At 48.2% G+C, this 14,538-nt stretch overlaps 1 protein-coding gene across 1 annotated transcript in view; it reads right to left on the reverse strand.

Annotated features, from left to right (window-relative positions):
• Positions 1-14,169, reverse strand: part of UIMC1 (ubiquitin interaction motif containing 1) — a 458,461-nt gene extending 444,292 nt beyond the window's left edge. Inside the window, exon 1 of the mRNA XM_085618307.1 lies at positions 14,075-14,169. The gene's annotated coding sequence lies outside the window, so the exon portion shown is untranslated. The remainder of the gene's footprint in view (positions 1-14,074) is intronic.
• Between the last annotated feature and the right edge of the window lie 369 nt (positions 14,170-14,538).

The raw sequence follows: 14,538 nt of genomic DNA on the forward strand, positions 1-14,538 counted from the left end.
CGGAGGCCGCCTCCTCACAAGCTCTCATGCAAGTGTGTCTGCTGCTCGCTGACACTGGTTTAACTTTGAATGCAAAGAAATGGGAGTTCCATAAGACACAGTTAAAATTCTTTGGCCTTATCTTTTCTGATGGGGGTATGACACCTGAAGTGCAAGCTCTGTCAAGTGCCAGTCCCCCACAAGATGTTTCCGCGTTACTTTCATTCAGTGGCATGGTCAGCTATTGCTCTAGATACATTCAGGACTTAGCCACTGTTAGTGGCCATTAAGAGACTTGACAAAAAATAATGTTTCTTTTCTTCGGTCACATGGATATGAGCAAAGTTTCTAAAAAATCTAACAAGCTATTGACAATGCTACTGAAATGGCATATTTTGATCCAAAGCTTCATCCTGCGGTTGTTGCTGATACTAGTCCTGTCAGGTTGGGCACAACAGACACCCAAATCCTCAAAGACGTATTGTGGCGTATGCAATCCGAAGATTATCCCAAACTGAATGTGTTTATTTACAACCTGAAAAAGAAAGCTTAGCCATGGTGTGAGTTTGTGAACATTTCCAAGTATTCTTTATTGAGAAGCCCTTCACGCTTGTGGCTGATCATCAAGCATTGTTGACTATCTTTGGCAATCCAAAACCAAATTTGCCTACTCGCATTGAACATTGGGGTCTGCGATTAAAAGAGTACGTCTAGACCCACGCATCATCCAGTGAAAGATCAGAACCCTGCCGACTACTTCTCATGAGTGACTCTACAATGCACCGGCACCCCTTCTAAGAAGGCTAAAGCTTACATAAATTTCATAGTATCAAGCACCCCAGCTGCCATTGCGTTGCTACACATTGTCACTGCCACAAGTCAAGATAGTGGCATGCTGAACTGAAAGACATTATTACACGTCAGTCTTTATACCAGTACCCTCTACCTCTTACCAGTGACAGTGAATATCCAAAGTTTAAGAATGTCAAAGATGAACTGTTCATTACTCAGGAAGGTATTATTCTAAGATGTTCAAGAATTGTCATTCCAGTGAGTCTGCGACAACAGATAATTGAAGTGGCCCATGAAGGAGATTGTGGAATTGTTGCCACCAAACAAGCTCTCCAAGACCAATTCTGGTTTCCACATCTCACCGAGAGAGTTGAAAGAGAATTAAAGGCCTATCATCTATGCAATTGCCTAACATTGAAAACCACTCAACACCCGTTAAACATGTAAGAGTTGCCAATGTATGCGTGGGAAGGAATTGCAGTGGACTTCTTTGGTCCTCTTGACAACGGACATCACTTGATGGTGATCGTTGACAAATATTCCGTTTTTCTATTGATCAAATATCTTTCATCTGTCACTCATGAACGTGTCAACGGCTCACCTTTTAACAGTTGAGAATTCAGAGACTTTCTAAATCATCTTAATGTGAAGCATCAGAAGAGCACCCCTCTTTGGCCACAGGCCAATGGCCTTGTTGAACGGTTCATGAGTACTCTAAAGAAAGCCATCCTGCGTGCTGTTCCAGAAAAGCTCAACCTTAAAGCTGTCTTAACTTCGACTCTTCAAGCTTACCACTCGACCCCTCACACGACCACAGGGGAAAGCCTTGCAACACTGATGTCCGGAAGAGCCATGACGACCAAGTTACCTCAATGGACTAACGGTCGAGCAAATACTGAGGAAGAGACTCGCATGAAAGACTTGGATTGTAAGAGGAAAATGAAGGCCTATGCAGACAAGCATTGACATGCAAAAGATGTCACGTTCACTAGCAGAGATAAAGTGCTTGTTCTTCAACATAGAAGACAAAAGTCTTGTGCTCCTTTTGATGCTGAACCATTTCATGCTGTGACCAGCAAAGAACACATGGTGACTGCCAAACGTCCTGGGAAGTCCATTACGCAATTCTCCTCACACTTCCAACATGTAGAGACTGGATCTGAAAAGACAAGTGAAGAACCCCTGACTGTTGTTGTTTTTCCATCACCAATGCCAGTCATCAACATTTCTACTGCCTGTCCCCAGTTTTTGAGGACACAGTCATGATGTGCGATCCAAGCACCAAGAAGTGTCATTAAGCAGCTCCAATTTTATATATTTGTGAAAAATTAAACATTTTCATTTAACGTGGGAGATGTAGTATTGTGTGACTTTGTAGTGACGGAACCATTGTGGCTACTGAATGACTTCGTAGAACTGTGACGTAAGCATTAGCAAAAGGAACAATTGATTAACAAAATGCTGAACAATGCAAACATTGACCCCCAGTCACAAGGATCTGGGTTTAAACCATCATTCTTTTGCTCACCACGCCACCCCAGTTTAGACCCAGCCATATGCAAATCAGTCTTGACCCTGTTCCTGTAGTAGTATTTTAATATGTACTCTGGGTTTCTACATATTACAGGTAGGCCTGCCATAGTGAAAATAGCACGTTGCCACTGTAGGGACAGAAGATATTCTGACACTAATATTCTGGTACCACATTGTTACAGTTGTTGGTCTAACAGCAAGTTTAAATTATATTGTGCATGCGCCTGCTCTCTGCACTGCAGAATTCAGAATATTGAATGTGGAATGTTTGTGTTGTTGTCTGCAAAATACGAAGTCAGGTGGTTGGTGTGCAGACAGAGGTGGACATTCATCCTTGGGCTCATCATATTAAATACTTCAAATTCAACACAGTTGTTTGTGTGTTTTACAATTTGGTGACTATTACATAGTAAACTAAGGAAAGACACCAGGGGGGGCGTGGCCAAGCCAACCAAGATGGCGGACGCACCTTCCTAGTGCTCCGCTCAGTGGCCCGTGCAAATTGGATGCCAACACACCAAAAATGCCTGAAACTCACCAAAAACCTGCCCTGAAGCTGCCGTTGATCACAGACGCCCCTGCCGCGATCTGAATTGCGGGCCAACAGGTGCAACTAGCGCAAAACGAGACCAGAACGCCAGCCCAAAATCGTGGAGTCCACCAGCTAATAACGGCCGGTCGGGGAACAACCCAAGAATGCGCGACCCAGCGACCAGACCAGGGATCACTGCAGCGCCGTTGAAGGGATGCCTGGACAAACCTCTTTGAGAGCCTGGAAGACGCCGCAAGCACCGGGTGAGAACGCGCCACAAGATCGGTGAGGTCCCAGGAGCAGTATACGAAGTGTCGTGGCCCCGCTGCAACCGGATGCCAGAATCGAGGACATCCTACCTCACATGCATGGTGCTTCGCCCTGGGCCGCCCGGATGAGGTGAGCTCCCCCCGCTCGGCCCCGGGACACAAGGCACGTGGAGGGGAGACCCGCAAGGACGAATAACCCTCCAACCCAAAGGTATTGAGGAGCGGACGGCGCAGAAGTGCCGGTGAGGCAGGGCTCCCCTGGGCGTTGTCGGGGGCCCTCGCCCACTGCGGGAGAGAGCGGGTGCTGTTGGTTTCCCTTCTTCCCTCTCCTCCGCCAGCCCAACGACACACAAAGTGAGTGGGGCACGGGGACCCCCGGCTCGCAGTTAACCGGAGCAAGAGCCTTACCTGGGAGGAGACGGAGCGAGTGCCCTGTCGGTGGGCAGGAGGGACAGCCGTGACGATGCCAGGCTCCTCGCATTTTCCCCCTCCTCCTCCCGAACCAGATCCAGGAGACATCATATCAGGAGGTGAGCGGTGGGAACCCAGATCACACAGCGGGGGGCCCTCCTTCCTTTTCCTCCCTACACGACATCAGGGCCCCGATAGAGCAGAGAGAGATTGCTAGTTAAGGGGGTGCATGAGGCTGAGGCAGGAAGGCTTCCCCAGAGGACCAACGCCTATACCGGAAGCTCCTAGAAACTCGGAATCGGGCCCGGAAGCGCATGGCGCCGAAGGGAGACGTAGAGCCGGACGCCCACCGGAGCAGGATCCCACAGAACACTAAATAGGAAGCCATCATTTCTACCAGCACTACGAAGACTGGGGGCGCTAAATAACAAGGGACCGTGGTGAGAAGCCAGGGGAGGGCCTCATCATCACCATCAATATAATGTTATGTTGTTATGTTATAATATTTCTAAAGCGTAAACTGTTACCCGAAGGTGTCCTGACGCTAGCTACAAAGAACCTTCCAAAGAGTTCACCAAAAAAGGCCACCGATTAAACATTAAACAGCCAGGTTTTTAAGGCTTTCCTGAAAGGCAAGAGATCCATACTATTTCGAAGCTGAAAAGAGAGGGCGTTCCAAGCTTTGGCTGCCCCCACCCGAAAACTCCTGCCTCCCCAGCCGGCTTTTCTAAAGATTAGAACTGCTACCAATTTAGCTCCTAGAGAGCGTAGTGGCCTATTCGGAACATACCACTGAAACTGCTGCTTCAGATGTTCTGGACCGGTCTCGTGAAGAGCTTTAAAAACGGTACAGAGTGATTTAAACTGCACCCATTTCTTAATAGGCAACCAATGGAGTCTTCTGATGTCGCCAGAAACAGAGGCAAATTTAAGCGTCCCTGTAAGCAGTCTAGCGGCCAAGTTCTGTAGAAGCTGGAGTCTATGCAACAGTCGCTCCTGAATGTTAAGATAGAGGCTGTTACAATAATCCAGCCTTGTCATAGTTAATGCGGTCACTACTGTACGTTGATTTTCCTTTGGTAGATATTGTAAAATGTTCTTACATGTTCTCAGGGCAAATGTGGTAGCCGAAACAACTGAATTAACTTGGTCTTCGAGCTGAAGCCTATCGTCAATCAAGACTCCCAGGTTTTTTACTTTCCTGGAGGGGATTGGAAGTGCGCCCAGCGAAACTGGCCACCAACTTGGGGTCCAAACCTTGGGAGCATTGCCAAACAGAATAACCTCCGTCTTACCCGAGTTACGTTTTAAGCAGTTTTGGGACATCCATATACCCACTGCATCCATGCAATCATGAAATCGTAATTCTGTCCCCCTCTCTTTCCCTGGTAGCAGAGACACCACAATCTGAGTGTCATCTGCATACGATGTCAAAGCAAATCCAAATGACCTGATCAGGGGTGCAAGAGAGGAAACATATACATTAAAAAGTGTTGGACTAAGAGAAGAGCCCTGCGGAACCCCGCAGGGTGGTGAAAATGGTTTGGAACAGAATGTGCCAAGAGACACTGTTTGCTTTCTGTCCGAAAGGAAGGACTTCAAAAGTTCCCATGCTTTGCCTTGGACTCCACCTTTCCACAACCGGTCCATCAACAAATCATGATGGACCGTGTCGAAGGCCGCGGACAAGTCCAACATGATCATTGCAGCCTTGCCTCCCTGATCTAGTACGGCCCTAATTTCCTCTGTAGATTTTAGAAGAGCGGACTCCATGCTATACCCTGCTCTAAACCCGTGTTGGGTTGGATCTAATACTTGTGCTTCTCGTAAGTATGTAGTTAATTGTGCGTTCATACTTTTCTCCACCAATTTAGCTGGCAGAGGAATACGCGAGATAGGTCGAAAGTTATTGGGATCCTTCGGGTCCAGATTGGGTTTCTTGAGTAGAGGTAAGATTGATGCAGTTTTCCAGGCTATGGGAAAATGTCCTTCCTTGAACATGGCATTTATCATAGCGGTCAGCGTTATAGCAATTGGTTCTGGGGCTAGCTTTAAAACTGCCACCGGACAGGGATCATAAGGAGAGCCTGATTTAGTAGACATCAATAGCTTATGAGTCTCACCGATGAGTAAAGGTGCGAACTCGTCAAAACTAAAATGAAAACCTGACCGTGATTTATATCTCTCTCTGACACCTAGTTTCCCATCTGTTATAGGACCATTAAATGTGGCGAAAATAGCCTCCACCTTACTACAGAAGAATCTGGCTATTTCATCGCAAAGCTCCTGATTCGAGGGGACACTAGGAGTACCCGGGTACGCCAGGCTGGTGACTATTTTGAAGAGTTCTTTGGCTGAATTTATAGCAGAGTTTATTCGATTGGCAAATAATTTTTTCTTGGATGCCCAGAGAAGATGTTTATAAGCTACCAGGCTTAATTTATATGCCTCTTTCTCTACGGCTTCATATCCCTTTCTCCACTTCCTCTCTAACAGCTTACACTTCAGTTTATGATCTTTTAGTTCCTGTCCATACCAAGGAGCAGAGGGCCGTACTCTATTAGAGTATAGAACCTTTTCAGGCGCTAACTTATTGCCGGCACCTCAAGCCAATTAGAGTATTGGGTGGTCGCCTCTTCTATGTCAATTGGTAAGTGAAGAGAGGTAGAGTTCAATAAATCTTCTAGCTCTCTAGCCTCAATGTTATTCCATGCTCTATATGTCACTTGCTTCTTGGCTAATTTGCTCATCCCATGATGGTTAGAAAATGGTAGCTCAAAGCATACTGGCACATGGTCAGACCAGACCAAGGGAAGCAAGCCAGTAAACAAGAGTTGCGGGTTATTAGAAAAAATCCCATCTAGGGTATGCCCTGCTATGTGAGTGGGGCCAACAACCCGTTGTTCAAGATCAACACTTTTCATGAATTCCAAAAGAGTCACTGTATCAGGGTCAGCCGGAGCCTCTAAATAAAAATTAAAATCTCCCAGCAGGGTATAGGAACTGGCACAGAGACCCCTTTCCAACAGAATTCCCAAGTTAGAAAAGCCGTCCTAAGGCCAGGTGGCCTATACAGGAGAATCCCTTTAAAAGTAGCCTGGTGGGAATAATATACACAGAATTCTAGTGCCTCACAGTCTGTCATAGATACTTTTTCAAAGGTCGCATTAATGGTAGAATGATGAATAACTGCGAGCCCCCCAACTCCCCCTTTCGGACGTCTGGGCCAACTAAAGCTCTGAATCTATTGAGGGAAATCTAAGCAGCTCAGAACTGAACAAACCGAGCTACAGCCAGTGGATGTTACTACCATAGATTGTGCTGTTAATGAAGTGACTCTATAACACAGGGAGAGAACAATCCTACCGCAGGACGAGGAGAACTGCGGATCTTGTCGCCGGCCTGCTGTGAACTCTAAAGGTACTCCATAAAGACTCGTAGACACAGGATAACATGAACCTGAAACAACATGGGGCGACAACGGATAACAGGCACAACATCAGCCCCAACAATAGTGCGACAACCCTCCCCGGACCCCAAAATCGCGCAGCCAGTAGGGAGCCCCCCAACACAGAATCCATGTCAACCAAATTGGGCAAAGTCCTAGCGGCAATCGAGCATTCCCGAGTGACCATGGAGAGCAAAGTTGGGGAATTAGCCATGGACCTCAACTTACTGCGAGATGACCACAGAAAACTAGCGGATAAAGTCAAACAGGGGGAGAGAACGCTCCAAACCGTGGAACCGCAAATACAGTCGCATCAGGAAGCCATCAAAGAGCTACAAACCAGAGTGAAGGCCCTAGAATACAAAGCGGACGACCTGGAAGGACGCTCCCATCTGAGTAACATACGCGTCCTGATTCTACCGGAGGGGGCAGAGGGGTCTTACCCTATCCGTTACGTGGAAACATGGATCAAAACATTCACTCAGGCGCAGGACTTAACTCCTGTACTTCTCAGTAGAAAGGGCGTATAGGGTCCCGGCCCGTAGACCACCTCCAGGATCATCACCCCAACCGTTCTTGCTAAAACTGCTCCATTACCAAGACAGAGACACCATGCTGCGAGCAGCTAGACAGGCGGGAACGCTCAGAGTGGAGGACAAACAGGTCATGTTGTTCCTGGATTACTCTCAAGCCGTCCAGCGACAACGAGCTACATTTCTAACTGTGAAACACACCCTACGCCAAAAGAACATACAATACGCACTCTTATTCCCAGCCCGCCTCAAGATCATCCATGACAAGACCACACATTTCTTTACGGACCCGACAGAAGCGGGGAACTGGGTGGAGCAACACCTGGGGGAGTTAGTCGGACGCAGAAACACACAGAATCAACGGCCCCCTGGCCGGCGGCGACAACAACACAAGCGGATCACTCTCACGCAGCTGAGCCAACGATCAGACCCCATCACCAAAAGCTCCCCCGATTTGGAACAAATCATAGCGGAACGCAGGAGAGCCCTTCAAGCAGTGGCAGGGACACAACTGACGGGGGAAAGCTCGGACGGAGACAGAGGTCCACACCTATTCACTTCAGAGGAGGACATCAGTGACGCGCAAACCTCCTGTGATGGTTCGGTCACACCACTGATGGTGACACCACAGACGGCGGACACACTGATATGATGGCCAAATTAGAGACTGTCAGAGGTGGAGGGGTGGAGAGAGAGAGAGCCCCCCCAAAACCACACTATCCGATCAACAATCACCTTCATGGCGCAGTGAGATACACCGCAACGGTATCCTGAACATTCCAAAGCACTATCCAAGACTGGAAAACCGTGAGTAGGAAGGGATGTAAGGACATCCCCAGGTATCTTCAATTCATCGTCATGAAGTGGGCAGCCGTGGAGTCGGCTCCTAACGAAGAAGCTCAGCCACCCCCCTCTAACAACAAACTTAAGTCAGTACGAGAGGTACAGTTTGGACGAGTTGCCTCGAGCGATAGGTCCCTCCAGTTGGGAATGTTTCCCAATGTTCAGTCCCCCTTTTTGAACATTTCCCTAGAACCCCTAAAGGAACAAAAAGGATGGAAAGGTGCAAGCTACGCGGAGGCTGCCACACTGATGGGGGGTCCCGAAAGCCCAACAGAGCAACACATAGGTGGCCCCTGTCTAGACGACTAACAACATGACCACTGGTATCCCGAATACTGACATAAAACTCATCACATTAAATGTCCGGGGCATGCACACAGCGAGCAAGCGTTATGCAGTATATGCCTATATAAAGAGACAGCAAGCACACATAGCCCTCCTGCAGGAGACACACCTGACAGCGACCGAAGTGGAACGCCTGCGTAAGAAATGGCCCTGTACTATCTGCGCCACAACATACTCAGCTTTCGCCAGGGGGGCCCTAGTCTGGATCCGGCCTGGGATTCCCTTCAAGGAACAGACACGTATAGTAGATAAAGAGGGACGATATGCTGTGGTAGAGAGATTATTAGAAGGACAGCCCATACTGATAGGGAGTATATACGCCCCCAATGTAGAACAAGCCCCTTTCTGGAGTGGCCTTACAGGAATGCTAACCCATCACACGCTAGTCCCATGGTTACTCGGCGGGGATTACAACTGTGCTCTGGTCACTAGTCTAGACAGATCCCACCCCCCACCAGTGCATTCACCAGCGCATAAACAGACGGAACTTTTTAACATATGGGTGAAACACTGGGCATTGACAGATGCATGGCGAGCGTGAAACCCAACTGCTAAGCTATACTCCTTCCACTCCATTCCACACAACCTACGAGTGTGCCTGTATAGATTTCTCTGCTCCACCACACTACTTCCAAAAGTACAGCACACTGATTATTTGGGGAGGGTGCTATCAGATCACGATGCACACACACTGACCCTTAGATGGAAGCCGCCTCATCCCCCTATACCCACCTGGAAATTGCCACGAGACTGCCTCACAGACCAGGTGTTCAGTCACGAGCACGGGGAACACATCCAGGAGCACTTCACACTAAACGCGGGTACGGTGTAATTTCGGCTGATTGAATGGGACACATTCAAAGTGGTAGCGAGGGGGCATTGCACACAGCAAATAGTAGGGGTGCGCAGGACACTAGAAAAGTCATTGCAGGTGGCGAAACAAGCACTAGCGGTTCTCTCGAAAAAAGCTGACAGGGATGAGGCCACCTCAGAACAAGTAGCCATCGCCAAAACAACTTACGCGGAGACGCTGAGAGACCTCCGCAAATATAATTTTAGGGTTTATGCTTCCAAGGTCCACCGGGAAGGCAATAGAGGGGGGACACTCCTAGCCTGGCTCGCCAATCAAGACACGGAGGTGAAACCAATCACTGAAATAGTGGACAAGGCTGGTATCCTCCGACATTCACAGCTAGACATTCTGCGCATCTTTCACAACTATTATTCTAACATTTACCGGGCCCCAGGGCAGTGTGACCATAAAACGACCACTAGATTCCTGCACCCATTACTCTTGCCCCAAATCCCGCCTGCGGATAAAAAGCGCTGGAAGTGAGGATTAAGTCCGCGGACGTTTCCCAGGCGATTAGAGCGTTAGCACGTAAAAAAAGTGCCAGGGATGGATGGCTGGGAATATTATAGCACCTACTCAGCCCGATTGACCCCTCACATGGTGACTATGTATAACGACGCAAAAGCTAAAGGCAAACTTCCATGTTCCCTTAGGGAATCGATCATAGTTAGATTCCCAAAACCGCACAGAGACCCAACACTCCCCTCTTCATACAGACCAATCACCCTCCTAAACGCAGACTGTAAGATACTGGGCAAACTACTAGCAGACCGGTATGCCCAAATCCTGACGCCATTGATCCACCCAGATCAATGCAGGTTTATCCCACGTCATAACACATCGCAGAACTTACATCGGCTATTCCATATCCAAGACAGGGCGAGAGTGCAGTTCCCTAACGCAGCGTGTCTAATACTAGACCTCGAAAAGGTCTTTGATACGCTATTATGGCCGTACGTATTCGAGGTTGTCCACAAAATAAACATAGAACAACACAGATGGCATACACAAAGCTCCTCTACACAAGCCTTACCTCGCGAGTAAGGAATAGGTAAATATATCTCTCCTGCGTTCGCAATAGAACGGGGAACCAGACAGGGATGCCCACTATCTCCCTTAATGTTCGCCCTAGCGGTGGAACCCCTGGAGATACGTCTGTGACAAGAGGGCGAGACCTGGGGTATTCCACTGGCAGACACGATGCATTGTGTATCCCTATATGCGGATGACCTTTTAATTTATGTCCGTAATGCTGCCCAAGACCTAGCGCCTATCTGGTCGACACTAAGGGACTTGGCGGAGGCCTCAGGCCTTAGAGTTAACTGGGAGAAATCCACTATATAACCGCTGAGTCCTCACATGCCCCATTCGAAATTCAGGTCGGAACTCAGACACTTGCATGGAGCGCCGAGGCGCCAAGATATCTGGGAGTGAGATAATACCACTCCCCCGAGGACCTGTATGAAGGGAATCATCGGAAGGCGTTGGCAGGAATACGATTGGCAGTATGGTTTTGGAAAATGTTTCCCCTAGCCCCCATAGGGCGAGTGGCACTGGCAAAAATTATTGTGGTCCCCAGGCTACTCTACCACTTTACCACTTTACCAATCTTCCAGTTATACCACCGAGGTCATTCTTTAAGGAATTAGATACCCTACTCACCGAGTTGATCTGGGGAGGGAGTCGATGCAGGTTAGCATTGTCTACACTATACTTACCCACGACTGGAGGGGGACTGGAAGCGTCATCTTTTGAGGCATACTTCCTTGCAGCCCAGCTGCAGTGGCTGACATATTGGACAGCGGAGCGACATACAGGGGAGGCCACCACTGAAGAGGGCCGCATACCACAACCGGCAATCCATAGGATGCTGCAGCCGGGCACCAAGCCCATGCGTACCCGATCTCTCTCAGATATCCATAGCCCGCACATGCATGGTGAGAATTCACCACATGTTCAAAGGAAGACCTCTGTACTCACCCCTACTCCCTCTGGTAGGTTTCCCCAGAGAGGAGAAAAACTACACCGCTGGCACTCTCCAAGTCTGGACCGACCTTGCAGTTGCGGAGGTAGAGTCCCTGTATGAGGAAGGCCAACTTAGGACGTACGCCCAGATGACCGAACACTATGGCCTCCCACGAGGCCAATTTTTAACACACAGGCAACTCATAGACAGTAGTCGCCGCTACTGGGACCCAAACGAGGGGGAGCACCCAGTGATACATACCATTTTACACATGGGAGTAGGACGGCACCTGGTTACATGGCTCTACAAGGCCATTCGGGAACTACTTCTCCCCTCATTGCAGCCTTTACGTCAAACATGGGAAACAGAAATGGGGAGGGTGTTTAATGATGAAGAATGGGACACAGCCTTAGAATACCCCCAAAAAGTCTCCAGGAACGCGCGTTTTAGGAACATACAATTCAACGTCCTCCACAGAGCATACCTCACGCCACACCATCTCCACCGTTTCTATCCAGACACACACTTCACACACATGCCCCCGATGTCAAACCCTCGAGGCGGACTTTCAGCACATGTTCTGGGATTGCCCCACCATTCAAAACTACTGGGATCGAGTCCACCAGACACTTAGGGTGACGACCAACATCATGACTATGTCCACATGGGAAGCGTGTGCTTTCGGGATCTTCCGCAGGTGGAGGACCGAAAAAGTGCAGTACCGCTTTATGTCTCTCGCCATCCTCTTAGCGAAAAGGGGAATAGCCATGCACTGGCGGGCCCCAACAGAACCCTCGGAAGCAGCCTGGGTAGGAGCCATGAAAAAATGGGGAAAGGCGGAGGAAGAGGTGCTGAGAGAGGAGGAAGTAAAGGGAATTCGTAAGCATCCCATTTCTTTAGAATGGGCACAATTATTATACACATTCACACACAAAACGACTCCGGCGGAGACACCAGCAGACTCCCAATCCCAGACCCCAGCTCTATCCTCTGCAGGGTCCATCACAGAAGTTCCATGAATAGGACTCAAATGCCTAAATCCAATGTTATGCTAACATCAGGCTAGGAGTTCCCCTTTTCTATGCCAGGGTACTCCGCCATGGGGGCTCCGCACTCCTGCCCCCCCTCCCACATGTGTACTAACACACCCCTGCGCCATCACACTGTAAAAATGCAATGACACCACCCGCACCATTGATCCTCTCGACACGTAGTCCGATAGCTCCCCAACGTCCCCCTCAGTTTCACCCCTATAGTTGAGGGTTCGCAGTTTCGCATTGGCAGCTACGACTCCGATGACAGTTAGATGGGAATGCATTCAGACAAGGCTAGACACGATAACACTGGGAAAGAATACCTAAGAGCGGATTATCCATGCATGCCTACCGGAGGCAAGCTCATCCTGAATGTGAGACACTGCCGCTGAAAAGCACAAACCAGCAGGAGGGCTCCTCCCCACAAATCTTTTTCTAACATCTAATTCTTAGAATGGTTGTGAATCAGTAAAAATGTGTATGCTTATACGTACAATCACTCCACTCCCAACAGTAGTTATATGTCAATGCATTATAATAATGTAAAGATATCAATATGTAACAAGTAATTTAAAATCCCAATAAACACATTTTAAACAAAACAAAAAACTAAGGAAAGACACCAGGTGAACATTTAAGTTGTATCTTTTAATGGTAGAATGAATGCACATTCTGCTTCAATAATAGATCAACATCAAGTGACTAGAAAAGAATTTGGACCACAAACTGAATTAAAAAGCACTGTTGTTCTCGTTCATAGCAACACAAATTTAACACATGCTGACGAAATCACACATTTTCCCCCTAAGCCATAAAAAGGAAAAGCTTTGACATAAGAAAAATTTAAAACAATGGATAATTATAAAAGCTTAACCACGGAGGGAGGGTTAGGCTAGGAAAGACAGTGAAGGCGGCGTTCCTGGGGAAGATAGAAACAAAACAAGCATTGATTGTTGAAAAAATAATTACAGTTTTTAAACAACATCTTAATTCATTAATTAGTCTTGAAGTCTGGTTGACATGTGTGTCTCCCTTCAGGGAAGACAGAATAATTGTTATCTTGCTTCTGTTTCTTGGTTTATTGCAAGTTATTATCAAACCAGATTTTTCGGGGTATGACTTAATAATGCAATATAGTACTCTGACACCCCAGCATGGAAGATTAATACAAATCTGGCTAAATAAGATTGATACCACTGTAAAGTCTGTCCATAGGAAGCATCTTCAGAGAACTCGTCACCTAAAGAGACATCCAAGGAAGGTTATTATCCAATATGGGATCATGATAAAGAAAAGCAGAGATATAAAAAGGGAACTAAATATAGGAAAAGAGAGTTATGATATATGAACTGGTCTGTAATGTTGGATATTATTAGATTGTTTGTTCTGTTTTCGAAAGTGGCAGCTGAAGGGATGGATAAAGTGTCAAGTGAATGTGCTGTTAGAGGCATTTCTATATCGACTTGGATTAAGCATATTGTGCCCCTGTTTCATGACCAACACGTAGTACTGAGCCAAAGAAACCTCATCAATCACCTGTGATGTTGGGGGAGTGACCAAGCGTCGGACAAGATGGCCGCCTAAGACCTCGGCTCCGTCAAGACCGTCTCCCTGACCGGATCATACTGCCAGTAATCCTGCATAGTCAGGTGCCTAAATGTAACGGAAGTCGAGCGGAGCCGTTCCGTGCAACTCTGACCCCGAGCGGCACCCGGGACCGGAGATACAAGGCCCCGTCTATTGGGGCCTAGATGACTACTACACGCCAGGGGCTGGAGTGCTGAGGCTGCCGGCGAGGCGCGCGGTGGGGTAGGCCACTCGGACCGGAAGTCGCCGGTCGGCGTGAATACTGCGGTGCTGATTGCGTTGCTATACCCTGTGGCGGCGCTGTCACTCACAACAACAGCTGTGTGGCGGGACTCCCCCCACCTCAAGATCGTGTGTGGGGATGGTTGCTCCCACTGACATATACCAGAGACCGGAGCGATGGCCTGATGGAG

The sequence above is a fragment of the Triturus cristatus genome, chromosome 7 (assembly GCF_964204655.1).
Source record: "Triturus cristatus chromosome 7, aTriCri1.1, whole genome shotgun sequence".
Taxonomy (NCBI): Eukaryota; Metazoa; Chordata; class Amphibia; order Caudata; family Salamandridae; genus Triturus; species Triturus cristatus.